At 40.9% G+C, this 20,437-nt stretch overlaps 1 long non-coding RNA gene and 3 other non-coding genes across 4 annotated transcripts; 3 read left to right on the forward strand and 1 right to left on the reverse strand.

The window, feature by feature from the left end:
* Positions 1-3,964: 3,964 nt before the first annotated feature.
* Positions 3,965-4,046, reverse strand: trnal-aag (transfer RNA leucine (anticodon AAG)). Its single transcript has one exon. It is a non-coding gene; the product is annotated as a tRNA-Leu (tRNA).
* A 4,745-nt stretch (positions 4,047-8,791) lies between these two features.
* Positions 8,792-10,232, forward strand: LOC116681105 (uncharacterized). Its single transcript, XR_004329963.1, has 3 exons — positions 8,792-8,865; positions 8,936-9,125; positions 9,381-10,232. It is a non-coding gene; the product is annotated as an uncharacterized LOC116681105 (long non-coding RNA).
* Positions 10,233-16,608: 6,376 nt separating this feature from the next.
* Positions 16,609-16,681, forward strand: trnak-uuu (transfer RNA lysine (anticodon UUU)). The gene has a single exon. It is a non-coding gene; the product is annotated as a tRNA-Lys (tRNA).
* A 3,494-nt stretch (positions 16,682-20,175) lies between these two features.
* On the forward strand, positions 20,176-20,249 carry trnat-agu (transfer RNA threonine (anticodon AGU)). Its single transcript has one exon. It is a non-coding gene; the product is annotated as a tRNA-Thr (tRNA).
* The last annotated feature ends 188 nt before the right edge of the window (positions 20,250-20,437 follow it).

Here is a 20,437-nt window from a genome sequence, read left to right on the forward strand (position 1 = left end):
TGTGCTGAAAAATACGTAGAAATCGTTAATTCCCAACTACCCTTGACATGAATACTGTAAATAATTTACCATTAAGGCTTCTTTGTTTTTGATTAAAAAACAAAGTATTAAGACTTCCTTTTAAGACTTGATACCTCCAAAACATTTAATTGGTAATTAGGCCAGTGGCGTTAGTTTACATCATTACAGAATCTGTATTGAGATTAAGTTAGCACAGCAGTTGTGTTCATGTGCTGCATTTACTTGGTTTGGAAAATTCCACAATCTCTACAGCGCTACCTTTGCTTAAGTTGGCTGACTGACTATATAAATGTCTGAATAATTTGAGAAGCCAGCTTTATACCCACATTGTATGGTCAAAATAGCTTAAATTAAACATGGGTTGGAATCCCCATTCCAAAAGCCAGACAACTTAACCTTAATTTACTACACTGTGCCACAAAGAACCTCAGCTGTTAATACAATTGCAGTATTTTCCCAATATGGTTTCATAGACCCTGCTCACCTTTTTTAGCGGCTTGGATCAACTTGGACTCCATTGACTGGAGAAGTGCAAAGGCCCTCTTCATGGAGACATCATTGGGAGACACAGCTGTTGTTTTGCCTTCAAGTTTAGGGAATTAACCCGCTACCGGCCCTTTAAATTTATTGTAGTTTGAGATACACTTTGACCCAGAACAGAAAGTCGGCCATTTTAGTTTCAGCAGGCAGCCTTATTTTTGTTGAAGGGACTCACTTATTTCATCTGCTGCCATCCTTCTTTTGTGTATGCCTTCGAAAGCATCGTCTGTAAGTACTAGTTTAACACAGATCATACAACAATATCTGGGCATTATTTTTGCGATGAATGTTTTACCAAGCCATATTTTTGTAAATTGGTAACTTGTAGTATCAACCACACGTATTAGCTTAACTGCATGCTATGGCTGTGTCTCAAATCGCGCACTTCTGTACTAAATACTAACTATTTGAGTACATAGTGCGTTCACATTGTCGAAGTGCGTCAAATGCAGTGCACTTAAAGTACCCGGATGGTGCACTCAAAACGTCCAGACAGTTGAGTGCGGACCGATGGACACTTTCCACACTCAACGGTCGCCATCTTGGCTACGTAGCGGAAGGGGCGGAGCTAACAACCGTTGAAAAAGGCAATCGGTGGTCGATAATAATTTTTATACCATGAATTAACGTTTATTAGTCTCGTAATTTGACGTGCTAGCAAGCCAACCTTAGCTAACTAACAGCGGCAGTTTAACCATATTAGCAAATAAGTTATAAGCTAACGTTACATGTGTTGTAGTATACTGTTGTTTGTGTTAAACTTTCGTCCCATTGTAGACGATTTTAGTGTTAGATGTATGATCTTAACAAGGTGTTCATAATCTGATGTGAGCGTTAGCTCAGCAAAATAGCGATCAGCTGATTGTCTGCCGGGAACTTTAACAGTAGCGTAACGCTAATGTTAAAACGTATCTGCTGTTACTGCCTCCACCTGATGTAGATCCTGTATATACTGCCTCCACCTGATGTGTATATACTGTTTATACTGCCTCCACCTGATGTATATACTGTTTATACTGCCTCCACCTGATGTGTATATACTGTTTATACTGCCTCCACCTGATGTATATACTGTTTATACTGCCTCCACCTGATGATTATCCTGTATAACCCGTCTCTTCAGGGACAAACGAGGAATAGAGGGCTGTCATTTAGGGGCAACGATGGCCATCAGACCGTAGAAGGATCCCCTGGAGAGTCTGAAGTCCCCCCCTCATGTCCCTGTCCCCATCAGACTAGCTACGGCCTGGGGCGAGCCTGCAGAACTACAAGCACATTTTTAAATAAAATTATATTAAAAGTATAACTTTGTTATCTTTTGTATTACACGTTGCATGACTGTAGCAAGCATATAATGAATATAAAGGAATGGGTCTATTTAAATGTCAATTCTGTTACCTCTGCTTTCTCTATTGTATTGTCACTGTATGAAGACCATTTAGAACAAAAATACAACTTATATAAAAGATGTAATGATGGTTGTCTATTAGGTAAGTTGTATGGTTAATGCTTCATAACAACAGTCTTATCTCTGGGCCACAATGTCCTCATGAAACCGTTGAGCATTAAAATGAACAGTAACGTAATGAATGAATATTTATTTTACTTATTTTTTAGAGCAGAAACATAAGCATATACATAAAAGAGTGGACTGCAAAGAATAGGTATAATTAATGAATTAAGAGTGCAGTAACAAGAACGAATATTACGATACAGTTGTGTGTACTGTTTTCAGCTAATGGGGGGGTGACATGACGGCGGTGTTGCAATCGTCATCCTGGCGTGACACGGAGCAAATATATCACTTTTTTTTTGTTAAAATATCAAAAACAAAGCAGGAATAATTTTTCGCGAAACACAATAGACTGGAACGCTCTCCCGAGGTGAAATTCCCAATTGTACAGAAGAAGAAGGGATGAAATGTGATCGTCATTTCCGGTAAGTGCACATGGAAGTGCGCGATTTGAGACAACACTCATCTGTCAAAATTTACGCACTATGCAAGATAGTACGTAGTGCACGAAGTGTACTTCTGTAAGTGCACTAAGGGAAGTGCGCGATTTGAGACACAGCCGGAGTTGACCGTATACTTAAAATACTATACAACTGATGTACTGTTAGCAGCTACGTAGAGTTTATATTACAGTTTAAACTTTGTGCATCTTGCTTATTGTATATTTTTGTTTATGTTCTACAGTTTCACTCCTATTCATACTGTATATGACGGTGACGCCAAATAAATCACCAGGAGCTTGGACACTATATCCTGACTCCCGTATTCATTTGAATGGAGTTTGGCTTACTGCTGAATTGTGTACACGTACACACACAAGGAGAGCAGCATAGCTGTAGTTCAAAATAACTTCAGTTAGTATCCGTAAGTAGCTCTTGAAAGATTCTGTCACTAACGTTCTTACCTCTAATCATTCTCCTCTGCAGCTCATCATCATGTCTTTCATTTGTGCCACCAACTGGCAAACTCAAGCCTAAGGACAATGCAACTGCTGTTAATCAAATGTTTCTGCTGTTTGACGCCACATATCATGAACTTGCTAAATTTCATTTCAGTAATTGAGTAATTTACACCACTCTTCACATTCGCTATACTCCACTACATATTTGAATACAAGCTTCAAACAGACAAAATGTAACAACCTTTGTTAATACAAACAGTCAGCGCACAAACAACAAAGACCCAAACAGCTGCCATCACTCCTGTCACCAAGAGAAACTGGGTCCTGTGCTACATGCCAGGTTAAAACCATCATGCAGGTAGCACAGCTGTTGCTGATCAGCTCTGATTGTCTCTCTCTGCAGAGTCAGTGCTAGTTGAGATTCAGCCATTGAAAAATGGGAATTTGGAAGCAAGGGACATGGACAGACTATATTGTAAAGAAAGTCCAGGAAGTTGTGTTTTTACAAGAAAGAAAGTCAATCATGTTTGTCTGAACACTGTTAGACTTTTTTTTGTGAATTTGCGTTAACTTACTGGCAACGTGCTGTAACTTCCTGATTACAGTATCATAACTGTACATGTTTTTTTACAGTATAATACCCTTACTGTAACTTAGTTTTACAGTAGTAAAAATATCCTTGGTTTTACTGTTTAAAGAACTCCACAGTGGCAAAGCCCCAGGGATTGATTAAATTCGTTGAGAAATATTGTAAGGAGAGGCTGTCTTGGTTGACATACCTCTTTAACATTGCGCGGAGGTCTGTGGCAGTGCCTAAGGAGTGGCAGACCAGGGTGGTTGCTCCCCTCTTCAAGAAGAATGGCATCTGCCCATTACAGGAGTATCACTATGCTCAGGCTCCTTGGTAAACTCTACTCCAAGGTGCTGGAAAGTCAAGTTTAGCCAATCCTCAGCAAGGAGTGTACCAATGTATGTAATATTTCAGCAGTTGGCAGTGGTGGGATTTGAACCCACGCCTCCAGAGAGACTGGAGCCTTAATCCAGCGCCTTAGACCACTCGGCCACACTACCTGCAAGTATCACTTCCCCAAATCGTGACAAACACAAGGAACGTAACTAACGGTATGCTTGTTAATGTTATTGGAACAAAACGTTTGCAAGGGAAAACACATATGACTTAGATTACCTAACTACAGCTCTGATTTAATACAGGCCAATGTCTCTGTATTGTACAGATCTTTCTGCAGACCTTCACCGGCTAAATACTAATTCCCATACCGGGAGCTGAACCCAGGGCACCTGGATGAAAACCAGGAAGCCTAACCGCTAGACCATATGGGACTGACCACATATTAATAGGATTTCATGAATCAAGTCATAGTCTTGCTGGAAACAGGCTTTCTCTTGAACGTGAATGAAGAAGCTTAAACTTAACGTCGGAACTTTATGACAAATAGAAATGTTGATAGGTTGATTTCTGTTAATAACAAACACAACTATAGTCAATAGAAAAAGAAAATATATATATAAAAAGCCGTCTTGGTTCATCTTTCCACTGTTCCTACAATCACCACTCTGGTCTGTTTGGAAACTAAAGGATCTAAACTAAAAAGATGTTCCTCTTTAACTAAAAGGTCTATCTCTGTAGGGATCCATCCCATAATGTTGTCACACACTTAGAATAATGATCTGAGTCTGTCAGCAGCAACAACACAACCTTTAGTGGATGCTGACTTTACCTTTAAATTAGGAGTTTAAACAGAGACACAACAGGAAGAATAAATCCATCAAATCAAGTCCCCAATAATCAGCATGTGGCCTTGTTTTATTTCAGGTAGTCAGCATGGAGCTGTTCCACATTCCCAGATATTTAAAACAAGTTAATCATTGGCGTTATTCTACGAGTCAGATGAATAAATCAGCTGTTTGCTATTTGAGCTGCTCTGTTTCCTGTTGCTCCATCATTCTTTAGTGTCCTCTGGAAACAGGTTGCTGTCCTTTATGATTCCTTTGGATGACATCATCAGTGTCTTTGCTTTAGTCTGAAGAAACTCCAACAGATTTAAAACCACATGCAGTCACAGAAAATACAACCAGGGAATAGAAAATGTCAGACAAAGAATATGAAATGAAAAGTCCCCAAAGTAGGAAAATATAATGTTAATCTACCAAACAACAATAACTGGAGAGCATCCAATTAAACATGGCCGACTTCCAGTATGTTGGTAATGAAGAGAGGAATGTTTGGATATATTACAGATGAATTTTATTTTTATTTAACCTTTATTTAACCAGGAACAATCCCATTGAGCTACAGTAACTCTTCTTCCAGGGAAATATGTTTCATAATACATAAAAGACAGGAAAATGGTTACATACTACAACACAAACAAGACATTACACTTAAGCTAATGCAGACGTACAACTTAAAAACTGGTTCCACTGAGATTTGAACTCAGAGTCTAGAGTGCTAACCATTACACCATGGAACCTTTTGGAGTGTTGCATGGGTTTGCTAGACAGTTTCTTTCATATTATCCACATGTGTGCTATTGAAGGCACACAACAATCACAACAAAGATGAAAAAGCAACAATTACAGGCCAGCTTAAGTCATTTAGTTAGCTAAGCATTCAGAGGATGTGGGAAAAAGCAAGTCAAGAACAGGTTTTAAAGGACTTGCCACAGACAGTGAATACAGCAGTAGATATGTCTACTGTGTACAAACACATGGTAACTTTACATGTGTTGACAATAAAGATGCTCACAAAACGCTGCACTTGCAATTGCGTTTCTTGGGCACATTCATGTCCTCTTACATACAAAGAACTGAAAAATTCTTTAATCACGATATCATGTGTCAGAAATTAGTTCCAGATGAAAACACTAGTTGTCAGAAGTGGGATTTGAACCCACGCCTCCAGTGGAGTCTGAAACCTGAACGCAGCGCCTTGGACCGCTCGGCCAATACTGACTGATCCAACAGATATTCAGTAGGACCTGTTTAAAAAATTATAGTATACTAAATTAAACATGTCACTCTATTGTAGGTTCTCAGTCATCCATGTCATAGTTAACAAGGGAAGGTTTCTCAACTGTCAGTCCAAATATATGGGCGTTCATGGAGACATGGAAGAAAGTCACCAGGGTGGCAACGTGCTTGACAATGGCAATACATTGCGCGGGAAATGAAGGCAATGTGCATTATAGGCCAAATCCTATGGTAGGAATCAAGATCCACCAATGTTTCTGTCAACAATGTCCACCTGAATCCAGAAATGTCCTTGCCAGATGGGAAATAGACTGATAACTGTCTTCATGGTCTAAACGTGTACAATTCCCACAATGAGTCCAGATGTGTCCGTTTTGGTTCTTGATCCATGCTATTACCCCAAAAGTGCACAACTAGGCCAAGGGACATTGGACTTGGTAAAAGGTCCTCCGCAGAAGTTTGGTCTCTTATCCAAGAGACTTCTTTAGTTGTTTTTTACACAGAAAGTGTTGAACACAGTGCCCACTCCTCCACCCATACCTGACAATTGAAAGCTGTGGGGAAAGGGGGGTTCCAAAGCTAATAGACCATCAACAAGCAGTTCTGATGCACTATACCGGCCCATTCAGGATGAACACTGTATACTCTGACTGCAGCAACACAAGTTCAAATTTCAGTGATACTTAATTTTTATGGTGATTACGAGACTGAATGCAAAGTGTGTATCCCCCATGTAACTCAAAGCCTACCACTTCCAGTCAATACTGTCAAAAGTGGAGCTCCTTCCAATTACATTTACGACCAGGTGACTTCTCAACATGCCCACACCAACATACTGTTTGCAGTCTAAATGGCCAAGGACATTAAACCTGTAAGCTTACTTTAAACTAGATGGGGAAAGTTGATCTTTTTACCCTTTGCTGTGGCTTAAAAACAGGTTTCCCCGAGATTTTAACTCAGATCACTGGCTTCAGAGTCCAGAGTGCTAACCATTACACTATGGAACCTTTTGGAGTGTTGCAAGGGTTTGCTAGGAAGTTTCTTTCATAATATCCACATGTGTGATATTAAAGGCACACAACAATCACAACGCAGATTAAAAAGCAAAAAGTTCTGGAGTTCTCCGTGTCCCGCTGGAGATCAGATCACGTCGAGGTCGGCAGCGGAGCTTTCTAGCGATGTTTCCCCGCTGGCCGAGCCCCACTGACGGCGGACCGTCTGCGTCTGCAGCACCTGGAGCTCAGCGCCAGTGTTTCAGTTGGACTGTTTTAAGTGTTGAGATGATTAAAAGGTATTTACAGTATTTAAAAAAGCGGGCTGGATGCAAGTTAGCCAAAGCTACCTAGCTAACGTCCTGTTGGCTCAGAGCTCCACAGACCAAGTCCACAAGTACAAATTAGTTTTGCACCAAATGTATCGCAAGAAGTGTTGCAAAACTGGAGAGCGCAGACTCACCGCTGTGTGATGGAGAGAGCAATGCAGCGACAGATTCCAGAGGTTGTAATCACTGAGTTGTGGTTGTACTGGAAAAGTGACTCAAGTGAAAAAAAACACGGGTACAGATTTTTTTCACAAGCTCTCAAGTCATATTTTACAAGTGCTCACATCGCATCTACGTGCTCTCACCTTTGCACTAAATTTACCTTCATATTTCCTTTCGCGTCAACATGTTTGTGTGAGGCGGGATTCTCAAAAATGACTGCACTCAAAACTAAATACCGTAATCGTGCACAAATCGAGGATGATTTGAGGCTATGTTTATCAAACATTGAGCCAAGAATTGAGGATCTTTGCAAGGCAAAGCAGACTCAGGTCTCACATTAATATCACCAACCTGCAAGCTTCTTTAAAAAATGCAGATGATGCCTACTATTAGACCTAGTGATAATAATAATAAAGCATAAATTAATATCAGAGGTCTGGTGCCAATTCCCAATTATAGCAAAAGCCTAGTAATGATAATAGGCCTACTGATGATGATGATGATAATAATAATAATAATAACAATAATAATAATAACAATAACAATAATAACAACAATAAAGCATGTAACCTCATATAAATATATAGCAATAGCCTAGTAATGATAAGCCTAATACTACTCATAATAATACTAATAATACTACTAATAATAATAATATCTGCAAGCTCACATTAGAAGTCTGGTACTACTGCCAATTATAAAAATAGCCTAGTAATGATAATAGGCATACCTACCGCTACTGATGATGATAATAATATTAATAATAATAATGTGGGCCTAAAAATAATAGCCTGCCTATCTATCTATCTATCTATCTATCGTTCGTGGTGTGTGGGGCGTAGGGCACTAGGGCCCCAACTGCAATGAACCAGCTTTGGGGGGGCCCAGCTTGCAAAAGGTTGAGAACCCCTGATTTAGGTGACCCTGATTTAAGGGAGAACCTCAATAAGGTAATGCGCAATGTTCGGATCTGAAGACTATTGTAGTAAGCCTTTGCTTTTGACTATTCCACAGCAGTACAGTACTTTTATTTTGGTGGAATGCATTATCAAAATAATTTTGGTTTCATATTACCAAATAAACAACTAAAAATTCCAACTTTTCTTGTCATAGGTAAGTAAATATTAAGTGAAATGCACAGTGTACATAGTACTTCTGTAAATGTTGATTAAATGCAGTAATTTGAGAAAATAACATTTGATCTGTAATATTTAGGTTCAACATGCAACCTTGCAGGATGATTTGGAGAAAGCAGTCAGCTGCTGTGACTCATGGCGATACCAAGTTGAGGGTCTTCCACTCGTAGTCACCATGGCCAACAGAGATGTGTTTGTGAAAAGTGCAGTTCTATATCATACTGTTGTGCAACGGCAGAGCTGTCTTGATCAACTAATTGATGGCTTGTCCCACTATGGAGTAAGATTTACCTCACAGTTCTGTATCATCTTTAGTTATCTTTCATTTATGGAGTTGAATTTCCCTGCAGGTTTTATCACTCTTGAGAGAGAACCCCAGCTTGCGTGTGCTGCTTGACATACCAGGAGAGGACAAAGGTCAAGAAGCTGATTTTGTAGCTGGTATTCTCAAACCAAGCTACTCTGCACTGGGGAGCAACAGAAGAGCTAAAGAGGAGTTGATGATGGTCAAATTTAGGGAGTTTCTACAATGTGTTGAAAGTAAGTATGCATTTGTTATTCAGTATATTATTCAATAAGACAATCCAGGAAATTTACAGATTAATTTTATTCTTTACTCGTAAAGCTGTGCCTAAGGGTTATGTACCACAAACAAGAATACAGTTATCCGTTTGCTTGTCATAATAAAATTGCTTTTTCACCAAAATACCTATACAGTAATCCATTAGTCACTCACTTAGTCATTATTTGTTGAGTATTTTCCAGTCTCCAAGTCAACAGTGGTTTCCCTTTTAGGTAAAGAGCTGAGAGACACATATGGGGACAGGACTCTAACAAACGATGAGGAGGCATTCCTGAAGACTTTGAGCCCTGGTCACATCCTGGCATTTGCTACAGGGAGCAGCAAAGTCCCAGCCATTGGTTTTCATCCAACTCCTAAGTTAATATGTATTCATGATGAAAACAAACATCTTCCCATTGCGCACACTCGTGCTAATGAGCTTCACCTTTCTGTGAATGCAAAAACAACGGCTGATGATGATGAATTTAACTACAGCTTCCTAGTAGCACTAATGAATGGATCTTTATTCAGCTTCATTTAAACGAGACATTTAACAGCTACCATTTAAAGTACAAGGCTTATTTTTTGCAAGCACAACTGGAGCATAAGTGGAATGTCCTAATTTTGATTTTTACTGTAAATCTACTAATTTGCTTAAATCAGTTCATTTGTAAAAGAACCCCTGCAGTGAAATACACCACTGTTTAGTGTAGGGCTCCCCATGTTTGTCAAACCAGGCTGCTGTGGTGTTCTGTGTACCCTCTGCCCCCTTCATGGCAACAACCCTAAAACTATACACTACAGCCCGGTGGTTGATTGTGTCCATGTCTAAGTGTGTTTCATAGAGGACATAGTTTGTCCATATTATAAAGCAGTGATTTCATTTGCAGTACATAAGTAGGCTGAAAAAAAACATTGAAAAACACACCGTTATTTGCCATTTTTAAAATTGTGTCAAATCTTCTGTTAAGAGCTCTTTTGCAATAAATATGCAACATTTTGATTTACACATTATGTGAACACATCACTTCCTGATTTCTGTAACAGCCAGCCATATGCAATCAGTATAGCCTAATGAAAAATAAAAAATTTCACTAGCTGTACTTAAACAATAGTGTACAACTGTAGCCCTTTTGAGTTTAATGTAGTTTAAGGACAACGGTTTGGCTATACATACTGGTATAAAAGGATTAATAGAGCTATTGGCTCTGGTTTCCATGTGGTTTGTGAAACTACAATAAGGATAATGTTACTCAATTGTCCATGTAATGCTAAGATCACACATTTACAAGTTTATCAAAAATAAACTGTTGTGTTCTCTGAAACAATGTTTTGCCATTGTTGTTGTCATTTTGAAGAGGGTTAATGGTCTCATTCAGTTCTTGCAAATCCCTGTCATTCAATGGGGAAAATCCTCTTTGAGAGTTAGGTGAGGAACGAAAAACTACCCCTGCTGTTGAGAGTTCTGGGTTGTGAAGATGAGGCAAATCATTGTCCAGAGTAAAAAGCTGAACAGGTGTTCTATTTCCTTCAAGAACTTCTTCACTTGCGTAAATGGCCTGTTTGTGCATACAAAAGGTGGAAACAGATGATCTTGGGTGTAGGGTTTGGTGATTTTATTACCCCTAAAGTGTCTGCCGGTGCTTAGCATTATTAGCACCACACTCAAACCATCTGAGATAACCGGCCTGCTTTATAAGTGTTTGAAAAAGAAAAAATTCCGGAAACAAACCAGGCGAAATCAAGCAAAATTGGGCGAGTTCTGGATGGGCTACCTGGTTGGGAAGGGTTTGTAGGGACTGCATATGTTTTCGGCCTTGCAAAAAAGACGTGGAAAGCATAGCTATAGAGTCCAAACCAAGATGCTCCCATACTGTTTCTGGAGGTAGACAGGAGCTTCTAACCACGAAGTGACTTGAACCCTCAATCTTCTGATCCGAAGACAGACGCCTGTCCATTAGGCCACGTGGTTGCAAAAAAGGTAATATTTCCAAATCTGAATTGCCATGGTTTATCTGAAATTCAGGAGCGAGGTAACATTTTAAAAAAAGGCAGACTAATTAGGTGGCCAGTTAGCTTTGTTGAAGTAAATAGATTGAATGCTAGGCACATCAGTTACCTGTAACTCATATTGCACTTACTGAGCAGACAACCTTACAACTGTATGTTTTGGCCTTGCTACAAAAGACATGGAAAGCAGAGCTATAGAGATTGAGACTTGTTTTTGCGTTAATCGCCGATTTGTGCAAACAAAAGGTGGATACAGATGATTTTGGGCGTAGGGTTTGGCGATGACACTGAGTGATTGTTAAATCCAGCTTTGAATTTCTCCAAAGTGTGGTTGATTCTGGGTAGAAAGACATAATGGAGACAAAATAAGTCTGTTGCATTGTCTATGTCTAGGATACCCAGGGATTCCAGTTCATAGAAAATGGGTGCATAGACTTGGCTGCAGTTTTTGTTCAAGTCTCGGTTAAAACGCTCAATCCTCTGGTTGTGTACAGAACTTCCTGTTAAGACAGAGCCTTCCCCCCTGCTCGAATGCATGTCCTCCCAAATCTGAACGTTCTCTCCTCCGTGATCAGTCCTGATGTGCAGTGGTCTGCCATACTGTCCAACAGCTGCAGTAAAAAGGTCTCTTACAGTTTCACCAAGATTATTGTTGGAGCATTGAAGAAACATCAACATCCTACTGTTGCCGTCTATGGCACCATGAACAACCAATTTCCACCTAATCAACTTATGATTTCCATCTATATGCCATATGAAATTTGGATGTGGGACAGAATACACTCGGCGAGCTACAGCGGTTCTTATCCTGGCTAGGACACCGATTGGGTCCATCCTTCGCAGTGAATCTCTTACACGTCTTTGAACCACAATGTTTTTGGAGCGGAGATGCCCCATAAGCATCACTTCTCCAACATTTGGGTGTTCAGTTTTGCACTCAGATCGCTGGATTCAGAGCCCAGAGTGCTAACCATTACACCATGGAACCTTTAAAAGTGTTGCAAGTGTTTGCTTGACAGTTTCTTTCATTATATCCACATAATATTGATATGATATGATATTGAAGGCACACAACAATCACAACACAGATGAAAAAGCAACAATTATTGGCCAACTTAAGTCATTTAGTTAGCTAAGCATTCAGAGGATGTGGGAAAAGGCAAGTCAAGAACAGGTTTTCCAAAAGTAGAATGGGAGCCAGAGCGTTCCTCTCCTGTGGAACCAGGTTCCAGTTTGGGTTCAGGAGGCAGACACCATCTCCACATGTAGGATTAAGACTTTCCTCTTTGATAAATCCTATAGGTAGGGCTGGCTTGGGTGAGTCCTGAACCATCCCTTAGTTGTGCTGCTATAGGCCTAGACTACCGGGGGACTTCCCATGATGCACTAGGTACCTCTCTCCTCCTCCTTCTCTCCATCGGTATGCAACCTCATATGCCTTTGAGATACAAGAACTTCTTCACTTGCGTAAATGGCCTGTTTGTGCATACAAAAGGTGGAAACAGATGATCTTGGGTGTAGGGTTTGGTGATTTTATTACCCCTAAAGTGTCTGCCGGTGCTTAGCATTATTAGCACCACACTCAAACCATCTGAGATAACCGGCCTGCTTTATAAGTGTTTGAAAAAGAAAAAATTCCGGAAACAAACCAGGCGAAATCAAGCAAAATTGGGCGAGTTCTGGATGGGCTACCTGGTTGGGAATGGTTTGTAGGGACTGCATATGTTTTCGGCCTTGCAAAAAAGACGTGGAAAGCATAGCTATAGAGTCCAAACCAAGATGCTCCCATACTGTTTCTGGAGGTAGACAGGAGCTTCTAACCACGAAGTGACTTGAACCCTCAATCTTCTGATCCGAAGACAGACGCCTTGTCCATTAGGCCACGTGGTTGCAAAAAAAGGTAATATTTCCAAATCTGAATTGCCATGGTTTATCTGAAATTCAGGAGCGAGGTAACATTTTAAAAAAAGGCAGACTAATTAGGTGGCCAGTTAGCTTTTGTTGAAGTAAATAGATTGAATGCTAGGCACATCAGTTACCTGTAACTCATATTGCACTTACTGAGCAGACAACCTTACAACTGTATGTTTTTGGCCTTGCTACAAAAGACATGGAAAGCAGAGCTATAGAGATTGAGACTTGTTTTTGCGTTAATCGCCGATTTGTGCAAACAAAAGGTGGATACAGATGATTTTGGGCGTAGGGTTTGGCGATTTTAGTACCCCTAAAGTGTCTGCCGGTGCTTAGCATTTTTAGCACCACACTCAAACAATCTGAGCTAACCGGCCTGCTTTTTAACTGTTTAAAAATAACAGATGTCCAGAAACAATTAAGGCCAAATTGAGCAAAATTGTCCGGGTTCTGGATGAGCTGGATGAGTTGTACACTTTGGCAATCCTGAACACTTTCAGACACTGTTGTATCATGTAAGTAACATGCACAAGTCTTTAAAAAGAATTGTGGCTGTTTTTCATGCAGGTTTGCATCATAACAATGCGGGTGCTATCTCTAAATGAACAATGGGCAACCTACATCCATCTTGTTAGCACCCAAATCTCTGTGCTGATCTCCATGCTTGGATGGCAAGTCATCTGGTGGATTTTTCCCGTCAAGAGGAAGCAGATCAAGAGGGAGAGTTGTTTTATTGTACTCACCAGCAATAAAGTTTATTTGTCCACAAATTGCAATAGGTTATTTTAAGAAATTCATAACTTAAATCGCGTTCGTTCGGATTTCTGAGGAAAAGGAGGCTGAGGGTCGAATTGAGAATGAATGAAAAGGTTTAATGCAACAGCAGTGATGAAGATGATGAGACAAAGACAATCAGACAAAACAAACACATAATAACACTGCAGCTGACAGCGGACTGATCCACGCTCCTCCTGACGGAGTCACATGGAAGCAGTCCTGAATATCTGTAAAATACTCTCATTTATGCCGTGTACCTGGGGGCGGTTCCTTTTCACCTGGTGCTTTCAATTCTATTCTCATTGGTCCGCTGTTGTCATGACAACATGCCGTACATCTTTCCTGTGCAATGAGAACTGACCTGCCTTCAAACACTGCACCTTTGGGGGTCGTTTTGGTTACAGAACAGAGGTTCTGTTGTGTAAATGTGAAACTCTGACATCAAAGTAGTCCAATCAACATTGTATTGTTTTAGCCTAGACTAAGACCCCAGGGGACAGGAGACAGAGAGGACCACCTTTGTTGCATAGCAGGAAGCCCCTTTCCATAAGTTAATTGCCAGACTTGACCTGATCAACTCTTTACAGTCAGAAGGTGGGGGGAAAATGGAGACAGCTGTATGCTTAATTTTCTAACCTGGTTCCTTCAGACATTTTAACTTTTTAAAACTCAACATTATCAACGTTTTCATCGAAAAAGAATACCACAGCTCAAGTCCCTGATAAGGCAACAGCTTGATTGTGTGAAATGTATGAAGTGCTTGCTAACGTCATCTGTCATGCAGGTTTGCAGGATGTTCACAGTCTGCTAGTGGCCATGATGAGTTGGGACTTTGAGCTTTTTAACCGTTTTGGTCAATTTAGCCAATTTTCAACCAGTTTGTGCAATAACAATTGGTGTTCTCAGGCATTGTGCAAATTATGGTCTACCCTCCTGCTGTCCAGAAGACCGTGATCATGGCAACAGCTCAATGGTCTTCATTTACTTAAACTTCAATCTGTAGTTCAGGAGATTATTTTTTCCACAGCCAGTAGTTTTAGAAGCCAGGGTAGCTCAGTCGGTAGAGCATCAGACTTTTAATCTGAGTGTCCAGGGTTCAAGTCCCTGTTCAGGTGTAGAGTCGACGTTCTTGAACATTTCAGATACTGCCATATCGTTTGTGTTCCATCCATAAGTCTTTAAAAAGAATTGTGGCTGTTTTTCAAGCAGGTTTGCACCATAACAATGTTGCTGGTAAGTCTAAATGTACAATAGGCAACCTACGTCCATCTTGCTAGCTCCCAAATCTCTGTACTCATCTCCCTGCTTGGATAGAAGGTCATCTGGTGCATTTTTCTTGTCACGAGGGCTAAGTGTTGTGGTCTGGTGCATTCCCCAACCTGTGTCGTGTCTTCCCTTTCTTCTGTGTGTCTTGTCTGTCTTGCCGTGAGGGCGTTCCAGGGGATCTAGAGGCGTGGCTTTCCATCTACGTTCCGTCATCCACTCAGCTGTTCCTCAACACTCATCACCCACTGCAATACATAAACCCGGGCTGACCGCCTCTTCAACGCCAGATCATTACATGCACTATTGTGGTAACTGGGCTCCTAGTCATTTGCGCCTGTGTTGTTGTTTCTTGTTGTATTCTAGTTCTAACTCTGCCTCTCCTTAGATCCATCCGTTGTCCCTCCGAGCTGCCTTCCTCCCTCACGCCGACCAGCCACCTGTCTACACCGGTGTTCGAACCCCTCCGCACTCATTAAACTACCTGAACCTTATCCTGTCTGCGTGCCTTTTGTATCTCTATGGTTCTGGGTCTTACTAACCGTAACACTAAGAGTATAGAAGTGGAACAAGAGGGAGAGTTGTTTTTTTGTACCCACCAGCAGTAAAGTTTACTTGTCTGAAGCTGTGTTGTTTTAATTAGGTTATCAATGTTTTGAGTGAAAAAGAATACCACAGCTCAAGTCCTCGGTATGGCCAAAGCTTTATTGTGGGATATGTATGAAGTGCTGATCTCTATGCTTTGATGGCAAGTCATCTGGTGGATTTTTCCTTCCATGGCAACAGCTTAATCTTCTTCATTTACTTGCACCTCAATTTATAGTTCAGGAGATTGTTTTTTCCACAACCTCTGTTTTCGAAGCATGGGTAGCTCAATGTTGGTGGTACGTCTAAATGAACAATGGCCAACCTACATCCATCTTGCTAGCACCCAAATCTCTGTGCTGATCTCCCTGATTGGATGGCAAGTCATCTGGTGGATTTTTCCAGTCACGAGGGCTTTTGATCAAACTACGTATAGTGCTTCCGCATGAGGACACTAAGAGTATAGAAGCGGAACCAGAGGGAGAGTTGTTTTATTGTACCCACTAGCAATAAAGTTTATTTGTCTAGAGCCGTAAAATTGCATTAGGTTATCAACATTTTGGACAAAAAAGAATACCACAGCTCAAGTCCCTGGTAAGGCAACAGCTTGATTCTGGGATATGTATGAAGTGCTCACTGTTGTCATCTGTCATGCAGGTTTGCAGGATGTTCACAGTCTGCTAGTGGCCATGATGAGTTTTGACTTTGAGTTTTTTAATCGTTTTGGCCAATTTAGCCAATTTTCAACCAGTTTGTGCAATAACATTTGGTGTTCTCAGGCAATGTGCAAATTATGGTCTACCCTCCTGCTGTCCAGAAGACCGTGATCATGGCAGCAGCTTTTTGGTCTTTATTTACTTGCACTTTAATTTGTAGTTCAGGAGATTGTTTTTCCCACAGTCCTTTATTTTAGAAGCCTGGGTAGCTCAGTTGGTAGAGCATCAGACTTTTAATCTGAGGGTCCAGGGTTCAAGTCCCTGTTCAGGTGTAGAGTTGAGGTTCTTGAACACTTCAGATACTGCCATATTGTTTGTGTTCCATCTATAAGTCTTTAAAAAAGAATTGTGGCTGTTTTTCAAGCAGGTTTGCATCATAATAATGTTGCTGGTAAGTCTAAATGTACAATAGGCAACCTACGTCCATCTTGCAAGCACCCAAATCTCTGTACTCATCTCCCTGCTTGGATAGAAGGTCATCTGGTGCATTTTTCTTGTCACGAGGGCTAAGTGCTGTGGTGCTGGTGTCGTGTTGAGCGAAAAAGAAAGAATGGTCTTCATTTACTTGCACTTTAATTTGTAATTCAGGAGATTGTTTTTCCCACAGTTTTCTGTTTCAGAAGCCTGGGCAGCTCAGTCGGTAGAGCATCAGACTTTTAATCTGAGGGTCCAGGGTTCAAGTCCCTGTTCAGGTGTAGAGTTGCACATTTTACTAGATGAATTGTCCATTTGACATACCTGAGCTCTTGTATGTCCAAGGACATACCATTTATGTTCTATAACCCTTTTCATTGGTTTGCTACCACTCTTAAATAATTCCTTTCATTGTATCAATCTCAGAAATAACCAAAGAATGACAAATTCCATTCATGTGCTTGTGCCGGTATTCAACCACCTGTCACTGTATTTTCAGCAGCAGTAGTGTTTTTTTGTTTTTTAAAACACTTGAAAGGCATTGCAATGGTTCGCAAAATTTAAGAAAAACTAACAATTTGGTCGTCAATCTTAATAAAAACTATGTATGTGGAGACCTATGTACTCACACAAAGGCTAAGATCAACACTAGATGCTTTGTAATGACCCCATGAAAAGGGGAGACAAAAGACTGTGTGCAAAGGTTGCATACATGAATGCAAGGTGTATGCATGGATGAGTGTGAGGTATGGTGTCAGCAATTTATGCTGGACAGTGTAAAACTAACAAAGATGAGGGGGAGAGGTGCTGGACTGAGAGCACCTCTAGGGCAATCACAGATGCACAACCAATAATAAAACACTACTGAGTGAATAAGTTCAGAAAATGAAGAACATTGTTCAGAAAGCTTAATGAAGCTTCATTTGACCATAACTATTAACCACTTGAACCTGGTAAAAGATATGAGGTACTCATGCATAGCTAACCAGCGATTTACCTGCTGTAGATGGTGGTCGGCATGCCAACGAGGCTTGGAAATTTGCAGATGGTGATTCAGAGGAGATGTAACAGTTTAAAGTTTAAAGTAACTTAATTTTCTAAATTGTCCGCCTACAGTGCCAACAAGAGCTCTTCTCTAATAATACCGGGTATGCAATAGCTATTCAACTTTAGAAGGTATTGTTGATCTCAGAAACAACGATAGACAACACCATCTTATCACAACGCCCATGTTTGTGTTCCTTCAAAGTTTGCAAAAACATTCATCTGAACTCGCAAATCAATTGATGAGATTTTGGAGGTCAAAGGTTCAATGTCAAGGTGACTGTGTCCTCATGTCTGTCCATCCGATTCTTGTGAATGCAATATCCCTGAACGCCTAGAGGGAAGCACTTTAAATTTGTGGCACAATGGAGCCAAAGGTCGATGGATTGAAACCATCCTCTGCTAACTCTGATTTCCATGGTGAGATGATATAACTGCTGGAAAAGTTGTTGACAGCCCATGAAAAGTGGCAAGTCATGTTCTGGCAGATTAAAAAATTGACATCCACTACCCTGTCCTATAGTAATGCTGACTTTCCAGTGATGTGGTTGGGCTGTTTACAGGTTTTGATCATATCCATCGGTTGCATGGATGGGACATCAATACCCCGGTTCTATCACCTGATCGCTGTCTTGTCTTTGTCGTTCGACGACTATTTGGGCTCACACCTTAACACACCCGAAGCATCTCAGCCTAAAATCACGCTGCACCTCAAAGGACTCTCAAGCACTCCCAGCTGTGCGTTTGCAGAAGAGCGCCTTGTTTTCTTGTAGCTTGGACAAAGGCTTTAGCTTATGACAAGGTAAACAGATTGCACCATTGTACTACTCATTAGTGTGTCCACTTCAGTTATGTATTGAAGCACATCCTTAGAGCTAATGGCCCTCATTTATTAACCTAACGTACGACAGGCTTCACGTGAGATTCATGAAACGTTTGTATCACACCAATCAGAGCGTAAGAATGATCGTACATTGATAAATGCAGCGGCTGGAAACGATTGTAATTTAAATATCACGCCCCAATATATTCTCAGTTTTGAGGCCTCGCCTCTATTATTTATGACATGGCCAGACATAATCCGGCTAAGAAGCGGCACTTTTCAGAGGTGGGGATTTAAAGCCTGACATCCCAGGTGCTCTGGTGCAGCCAGATACCACCAGGCCCAGGGGAATTTGCCGCCTAAGAAAAATGCAATCCTACCCGATGAGAAGAATAAACATTGTGAAAATAACGAAAATATGAATACATTAAACATATACGGGCATTGAACATATTGCTGCAGTCTCAGTCTTTGGATGGTATAGGTAGCGCCCCGTCAGACATGTCATGATATAGCAGGTTCTCATGACTGAGAACCTACTATATCATGACATGTTTAATTTACTATATTATGATTTTTGAGACAGGTCCTACTGAAGATCTGTTGGATCAGTCAGGATGGCCGAGTGGTCCAAGGTGCTGCGTTCAGGTCGCAGTCTCCACTGGAGGTGTGGGTTCAAATCCCAGTTCTGATAACTAGTATTTTCATTTGGAACTAATGTCTAAGAGTTTATATTGGGAATAAAGAACTTAGCAGTTCTTTGTATTTAAGAGGACATGAATGTGCATGAGAAACGCAATTCCAAGTGCAGCGTTTTGTGAGCATCTTTATTGTCAACACATGTAAAGTTCCTTAGGGGCCCGTAGTGGATGAAATGGTAAAACATTTGGCCCTGGATGCATAGAATTCCTGCCATATTGAGCGACAAAGTTTGGGTGTCCTGAAAAAAGGGTCTTGAACTCTATCTCGCCGACCTTTTTTTTTACTGTTTCTTGTTATGTCACGGCAAGAAGTATTATGCTTTTGAGTCGTTTGTCCATCTCTACATCAGAATCCGAAATAAAAAAAACATCCAGCTGCAAGAGACATGCTGCAAGAGATTCTCAACAATCTGGAAGAGCTCCATGTTGGAAGGAACAGTGGACGTCAAAAGGTACTGTTGCTGCCGTAGCTGTTGCTCCACGATCCGTGCTGGGCTCTGAAACGTTCCCCCCCAGTCTGGTTCAAATGTTGAGTGTTCCATCTGGTGGACCGAGCTTCACTGGCTCTATGGGGGTGAGATGTGGAACAAGGCGTTCTCAAACTGCTGAAGGGAGAGACCTGCCAGGTACTTCTACCTCTTCTGCAGACTGACTGGATAGGATTGATCCGCCAAGCCTAGGCGAGCTGAGCCATTACTCCCAATACTGCCAGTCAGTATACTGTATGTTTAGCTTATACAAGGTAAAAGACAAATTAAGACTTAACAGGGTAGCTACTTATGGAGGTGCTGTGGCTTAGTTGGTTAAAGTGCCTGTCTAGTAAACAGGAGATCCTGGGTTCAAATCCCAGCAGCACCTTGTTGTTGGAGAGATTACCTCTTTTGGCGTGTCATCATCATGTCAGCCCAATCCCTGTGAAAGTACCCTGGTAGCAAATGAAAATTGCATGTTACATTTACTCAGAAACACCAATAACAAGCCCACAAGGTGTTCTATTTGCCTGATAACTAATTAAATGAATTAATAAATGCGCTACTTTTGCTCCA

The sequence above is a fragment of the Etheostoma spectabile genome, unplaced genomic scaffold (assembly GCF_008692095.1).
Source record: "Etheostoma spectabile isolate EspeVRDwgs_2016 unplaced genomic scaffold, UIUC_Espe_1.0 scaffold00018565, whole genome shotgun sequence".
In the NCBI taxonomy this organism is placed as follows: domain Eukaryota; kingdom Metazoa; phylum Chordata; class Actinopteri; order Perciformes; family Percidae; genus Etheostoma; species Etheostoma spectabile.